At 36.8% G+C, this 7,746-nt stretch overlaps 1 long non-coding RNA gene across 1 annotated transcript; it reads right to left on the reverse strand.

The window, feature by feature from the left end:
* Positions 1-3,467: 3,467 nt before the first annotated feature.
* LOC119571949 lies at positions 3,468-7,473 on the reverse strand. The gene is made up of 2 exons (XR_005228664.1): positions 7,425-7,473; positions 3,468-3,537 (listed from the first exon to the last, which is right to left on the reverse strand). It is a non-coding gene; the product is annotated as an uncharacterized LOC119571949 (long non-coding RNA).
* Positions 7,474-7,746: the final 273 nt, after the last annotated feature.

The following is a 7,746-nucleotide window of genomic DNA, read 5'->3' on the forward strand; positions in this document are numbered from 1 at the left end:
TATATAATGAATTTATAGACACACGTATATATGCATTTTTATATAATTATATAATATTAATATATAATATATATATAATATATATTTGTGTGTGTGTGTATGCGTGGGTGTGTGTGTAAAACATGAAATAAATTGAGTGGGTGTAATAATAGTGCTATATAATCTAAACTCATATTCTGTCTACCCTCTCCTATATATATATAATCAGATAGAGAAATTGCGCATATTTTAAGATTCCTTTTGTATTTCTTAGGAAAAGAGTAAACATGTAATTTTATAACATTTTTTTATTTCTGTGGCAAGAGGGTTTGTGCGAAGTCATGGATTACCGTCCATATCCTGAAAGTGATAGAGACACATTAGTAAGTTGAAAGATGCATAACAAGGTTACGGGACATTTTTTAAAATAAGACAATATTAGTACTATATTTTACCTCCAGATCCACGTCCGAACCCTCCGTTGTCCGCTCCTAATCCTCAAAACCCTCCGCCAAAGCCTCTGTGTTCCCAAACTGTGGAAATGCCGGAGTTTCGTTAGAAAGCTTGGGCATCTGTTTGCTCTTCAAAATTTCTATGAAATTGGAACCTTGTCATGTTGATCGCCAAAGGGAACAATTTCCGTTCAAACGATAAGAAAGATTCCCTCCAATCCACTCCGAAATCCTCCTCTGCTGATCCACGATTTTTCCCACCGCCAAATCCACCAGAGTGTCCACCCAAATCCCTCCCAAAGTGCCCGGCGGCGGCGAAGGCGACCACGAGGGCCGGCCATGCGTGAAGAGTGCGCGGACTAGGGGAAAAAAAAATTATATTGCAATCATTGAGTTCCTTTAATTTCAAAGGACCGTGCTAAAAGGATTTTACTATATCAAAAATTAATTGATTACTATTAATTTCACTACACGAAAACTAAGGGAGAGAGAAAGAATGTGAAACTAAAAGAGAGACAAATAATAGAGGGAATATAGAGAGAGGGTGAAAACCGTTCTTTTGACAAACCAGTTGAGTGTTGAACGTTAAAAGCAACTAGCCAACACGCCGGAAGAGCGGAGGCTTTATACTCCCTCGCCGAGGGAAAAAAAAGAATGCGGCGACCTTGGCTCCGCTGAGTTACTCACGAAAATCTTTTTTTTTTTTTTTTTTTTTTTTTTTGAGGGGGTGGGGGAGTCCGGATAGATCATAAGACACAAAACGCGATATTCTGTATCAAGACGAACTTATAATTTTATTGATTTTACATGTTGGTATCACACACACACACACGTGTTTTATATATTTTGCAATATGCATAAGAATTTATATATATATATATTATATTATATCTATATATATAATATATATTACTTTTTGCACACGCATAAAATATATAATATATATTTTAAAATATATATAATCTATTTTATATATATATATATATATATTATATATATATAATATATATTATATATAAAGAATATGCAAAGAAATAATAGGAATTCTTTTAACTTTCGGGTGCCTGAGTCCCCTTCGTCGATGTCGCTGTGGTTTATGAATGAATACTGAATGAATACGACTGCAGAAAAAAAACCCCTTGTGCTTCTTCCTTTATTCTCCATACTGATGGAAATACAATTTCTATATCTTCAATGGCAGTACTCACACGTAACAACTGAGTATCCCCCGAGTAAATATATACTATTAAACTAACAACAATTTACAACTCATTTGAAGCACACCTTTTGAATGCTAACTTATAAAGCATAAACATTATAATAATTGGGATAATTAAAAGTAGTGCAAAGTAATGTAACTTATCTCCCTTACAATGGGCCTGGTGCTTTTAGGCGACCACAGCTGCCGATGAAGTAAAAAATCAAATTCCAATACCCCTCTATGTATCAACTTAAAACATAATCTTTTAAAACAATTCCATTGGCTTTTCTATTTTAATTGGGCTGCTACAGTACAGTCGATTCCATACCATTCTCAGGATGTAGAAACTTCATAGTTGATAAGTTTTACTAGTGGAAACCAAAGCGAACACGTATGTAAATATAAGAGAATTCAAGTCGTTCAGCTGGTCACGTGAAAAAACTGTGCTGGGCTTTGGCGACATTGGGGGTGCGATGATATGTGCTGCCGTACGCCCCATGACATTTTCTCGATGCGAAATAGGTACAGACATACTTAGATGTATAGGAATAAGGCCATGTACTACAACAGTCACTTGCTGATGTCATTACTCTCGCTTTGTTAATCCCTATCACCTAGAAAGAAGTTTTGAACGCGTACAAAAGTTCCAGTCATCAACTTGAAAAGAAGGAAAGCACGCTTTTGGATCTCGGCGTCTGTGCTTCCTTCGGCGGCACGTGAAAATGCTGTAGCATAGGCAGCCCCCGGCCGCAGGTCACACAAATAGGATCCGGGAGGGCTATCGTCCTGCGAAGGGAGAAGGATTGCGGTGCTCCATAAAACCTCCAATTCGGTATTTACATTGGGAGCCTCTAAATTAAAATACAACTTTGGAAATGCTAGTAGAAATCTCGAGTAAGATTAGGAATGAATTTATGTTTAGGCAACACATATTTAAATCGTCAACCTCCGCTTTTCGATTTTTGGCACGTCATGGCGCACCGATTTTGTCACAGTCGTGCAAAACAAGATGTAAGTTTGTCCATAGTTTAAAAGATATAGCCTTTGAAAATAGTATGGTTAAGCATAAAGAGAGAGAGAGAGCAATGTTTAATCACTGTAACATATATTCCCTTTCATTAATTTGTTGTATATTGATTATTACTATTATTTTCCAGGACTACTACTAAACTTTCCCTTTAAATTTTTTAGCCCCGTCTACTGAGGTATGTTATGCCCATGGATACATAAAATATATGATAATACATATACACAGTATAAATTGGATATATATGTACATATATATTTATGTGTGTATAAAGAATATATTGGTATATATAGCAAATATGTGTGTGTTTGTATACATATTATAAATGAAATTTTTAGAAACACGTATATATGTTATATATATATATTATATATATATATATATATATATATATTATTTTTATATATATTTGTGTGTTTTGTGATGGGTGCGCGTGTGTGTATTTCATGTAATAAATGAGTATATATGTATGAATTTCCCTAGAAATAAATGAATGAATATACAGACTATACAACATTTAGAAAATGTAAACTTAACAGAAAGTAAAAGGGAACCAGAATGTTTTGAAATAACACAAGATAACTCCTTTTAGACTGCGCTGGGTTTCATTTTATACTTGAATTTTCCTGCGATGAATTCCTTTGATTTAAGTTTCCAACTACTTTTTCCCTTTCTTTCGGGAAGTACGATATAATTTAAACTGAATGTTCTGTCTATCTCTCGCTATTTATATATGATCAGATAGAGAAATTGCGGCATTATTTTAAGATTCCTTTTTGTTTCTTCTTAGGAAAAGAGTAAACATGTATTTTTATAACAATTTTATTATCTTCTGTGGCCAAGATGGTGGTGCGAAGTCATGGATTACCGTCCATATCCTGAAATGATAAGGACACATTAGTAAGTTTAAAAGATACAGTAACAAGCGATTACTGACAGTTTAAAATAAGACAATATGTAGTACTATATTTACCTCCAGATCCACGTCCAACCCTCCGGGCCGCCCTCCGAATCCTCCAACCTCCGCCGAAGCCCCTGTGTCCACCTGTGGAAAATGCCGGAGTTCGTTAGAAAGCTTTGGCATCTGATGCCTCAAAAATTTCTACGTATTGGAACCTTTTCATGTGATCGCTCGATAGAATCAATTTTCCGTTCAAAAAGATAAGAAGATTTCCTCCAAATCCACCTCCGAATCCTCCGCTGCTGAATCCACCGGATTTTCCACCGCCAAATCCACCAGAGTGTCCACCAAATCCACCAGAGTGTCCACCAAATCCACCTCCGCCGAAGTGACCGGCGGCGGCGAAGGCGACCACGAGGGCCAGGACCATGACGGTGAAGAGTGCGCGGACCTGAGTGAAAAAAAAAAAATTATATTGCAAATCATTGAGTTCCTTTAATTTCAAGACCCTGCTAAAAGGATTTTACTATATCAAAAATTAATTTGATTATTACTATTAATTTTCACACACGAAAACTAAGGGAGAGAGAAAGATATTGTGAAACATAAAAAGAGAGACAAATATAGAGGTGAATAGAGAGAGAGGGATAAAAAAACCTTCTTTTTACAAACCATGTTGAGTGTTGAAACGTTTAGAAAAATAACGCCAACACGCCGGAGGAGCGGAGCCTTTATACTCCCTCAACCCAGGGAAACAAAGAATGCGGCGACCTTGGGTTCCGCTGAGTTACTCCACGAAAATCTTATCCTAACAGGGAAAATAAAGTGATTTTTTGAGGGGGGTGGGGGAGTCCGAATAGATCATAACGACACCACAACGCTATATCGTATCATAAAGACAACTTGATAAATTTTTTTGATTTTTCATGTTGCTATCGCACGCACACACACCACACACACGTGTAATATAATTATATATATATATATATATATATATATAATATATATTTCTATATATAGATATTATATATTTTATATAATACATATATTTATAAATACTTATATATATAATTATATATTATATATATATATATATTAATATATATATTATAAATATAAAGAATAGCAAAGAAAATAATGGAATCCTTAACTTTCGGGTGCCTACGTCACTTAGTCGATGTCGCTGTGGGTTTCTGAATGATAAGCATGAATCGACTGCAGAAAACAACCCTTGTTGCTTCTCCTTCATTCTCCATCGCAAATAACAACTGAGTATCCACATAGTCATATTACAAAAATAACAACAATTACACAACTCATTGAAGCACACCTTTTAATGCTAACTAATAAACATAACATTATAATAATAGGATAAATAAAGTAGTGCAAAGAATGCAACTTACCTCCCTTACAATAGGCCTGGTGCTGTTAAGCGACCACAGCTGTCGATGAAGTAAACAACCGAATTCCAATATCCTCTATATACTCAACTTTAAAACATAATCTTATAAACATTTCACTCTCTTTTTTATTTTAAATGGGCTGCTACAGTTACAGTCGAAATTTCCCTACATTTTCAGGATGTAGAAACTTCATAGTGATGATAAGTCTTAATATGCAAAACAAAACGAACACAGTAAACAAAAAAAGAATTGAAGTCGTTCAAACTGGTCCGTGAAAACAAACTGTGCTGGGCTCTGCGATATTGGGGTGCGATGATATGTGCTGCCGTACGCCCCATGAAAAATTCTCGATGCGAAAATATATTACAGATATGCTTAGATGTATGGGAATGTACTACAACAATCCCCTTGCTGATGTCATTCTCTCGCTTTGTTAAACCCTATCACCTGGAAAGAAGTTTTTTTTAACGCGTACAGAGTTCCAATCATCAAATTGAAAAAGAAGGCCTTCACGTGCCTTCGGCCGGGACGTGAAAATGCTGTGGCATAAGCAGCCACCGTGGGCCCCCCAGGTACACACAAAAAAGGATCCGGGAGGTTATCGTCCTGCGGAAGCCCATAAAACCTCCGATTGGGAGCCATCTGGATTAAAATCTTCGTGTTTTTCATGTCGTTTTTTAGGCCGCCGATCCATGCTTTTACAACAGGAAGTTGCTAGTAGGAAATCTCGAGTAAGATTAGAATGAATTTTTATTTAGGCAACATATATTGAGAATCGTCAACCTCCGCTTCTCGATTTTTGGCACGTTTCATGGCGCACCGATGTGTCACAGTCGTACAAAAAGATGTAAATTTGTCCATAGTTAAAGATATATCCTTTGAAGATAGTATTGGTTAAGCAGAAAGAGAGAGAGAGATAGAGAGCAATGTTTAATCACTGTAACATATTATTCCCTTTCATTAATTCGTTGTGTATTGATTACTACTATTATTTCTCAGGACTACTACTAAACGTTCCCCAGTTTTATAGCCCTGTCTACTGAGGTATGTTATGTCGATGGATAATGGTAACAAATATATATATATATATATATATATATATATATATATATTAATGTATAATTTTATAAAATGTATACAGATATATTCCCAGTTATACTGATCTAGACATATATATTCATATATATCTGTGTGTATGTATATATTATATAAATACACATGAATGGGCACACACACACACACATAAAACACACACACACACCACACACACACACACACACACACACCCCACACACACACCACACACCACACACATATCATATTGTTACCCCGGGCCCCCGCCTCGTCTCTCTGCCACAACACAAGGCAGGCTAGGCAGACGGCGTGCTATCCATAGGGTCTGAACACTGAACGTTCCAAGAGGCCCCGAGCACCACAGCCGTCCAGAACACCCAGGGAAACGCTAAGTGCGAGGCAGGGCACGAAATAAACACAAAATGACAGTCTTTCCTTATTTACACAAGTTATTTACCCGTACACTTTTTTATAGGCACAATACAGGGAGGGCACCCGCATGTCAAAACTGCACGATACAGCTTATAACAGGCAACACAAAGTTTTATCAGGTCACAAGGGCCACACGAGGTCTTCACAGGAGCAGCCACCCAAAATGCGTCTCTTGGCTTGTTTTCCCCCGCTCCTCTGCTCCCCAGCCAGTTGCGTCATGTTTGCCCAGTCATCCTTTTCATGTTAAAACATGCCCAGGTCGTCTTTTCCTGTTAACACATGTTTGCACAGAGACAAAGACCCACTGGCGTAGCAATATATAATACATATATTTAGAAAAGGATAAAAAAAACCAAAAACTGTGCCTTAATAAACACCAGATAATTCATGCATTCCTTTACTTGTCCATTTTATGGGATGATTTTTTTTTTTTCGAATGCCTTGACAAAAGTTCGTGTATTCTACTGGATATAATTTAACGGCATATACTTCTGTTTCTCTATGAAAAGAAATCAATGATGCGTCTTTGATAAGAAAAAGAGAGGCAAACTGCGCATATTTCAAGCCTCATTTTTGTTCTTACTAGGAAAGAGTGAAACTATATATATCTTTGACAGTAAATTATTTGTTTGAACCATATTCTATTGACAAATGTAGAAAAGGTATGAGTGGAAATGAATATCTTCACAGTGCAAGAGATGTAGTTTCAATTATATCTTCGTCTGACGAAGATATAATCGAAACTGGTTAAATACATCTCTATTGTTGTAAAGATATTTACATTAATTTTATTATCGAAATAAAAAATGTGATTTTCCTTTGCTAAAGATGGTGACGTGAAGTCATGGATTACCGTCCATAATCCTAAAATGGTAAGAGACACGTTAGTAAGTTTGAAAGTACAGTAAAAAGGGATTATTGTCCACTTAAAACAATATTGGAGTCTATATTTTACCTCCAGATCCACGTCCGAACCCTCCGTGTCCGCCTCCGAATCCTCCGAACCTCCGCCGAAGCCTCTGTGTCCGCCTATAGAATCCGGAGTTTGTTTAGAGTGCTTTGGATCTGATGCTCTTCAAAAATTTCTATCGATTGGAACTTTCTCATGTGATCGCTATATAGAATCAAATTTTTCCCTTCAAACGATAAGAGAGATTACCTCCAAATCCACCTCGAATCCTCCCCCCTGCTGAATCCACCGAATTTTCCACCGCCAAATCCACAGAGTGTCCACCAAATCCCCTCCGCCGAAGTGACCGGCGGCGGCCGAAGGCGAC

The sequence above is a fragment of the Penaeus monodon genome, unplaced genomic scaffold (assembly GCF_015228065.2).
Source record: "Penaeus monodon isolate SGIC_2016 unplaced genomic scaffold, NSTDA_Pmon_1 PmonScaffold_8800, whole genome shotgun sequence".
Lineage (NCBI taxonomy): Eukaryota > Metazoa > Arthropoda > Malacostraca > Decapoda > Penaeidae > Penaeus > Penaeus monodon.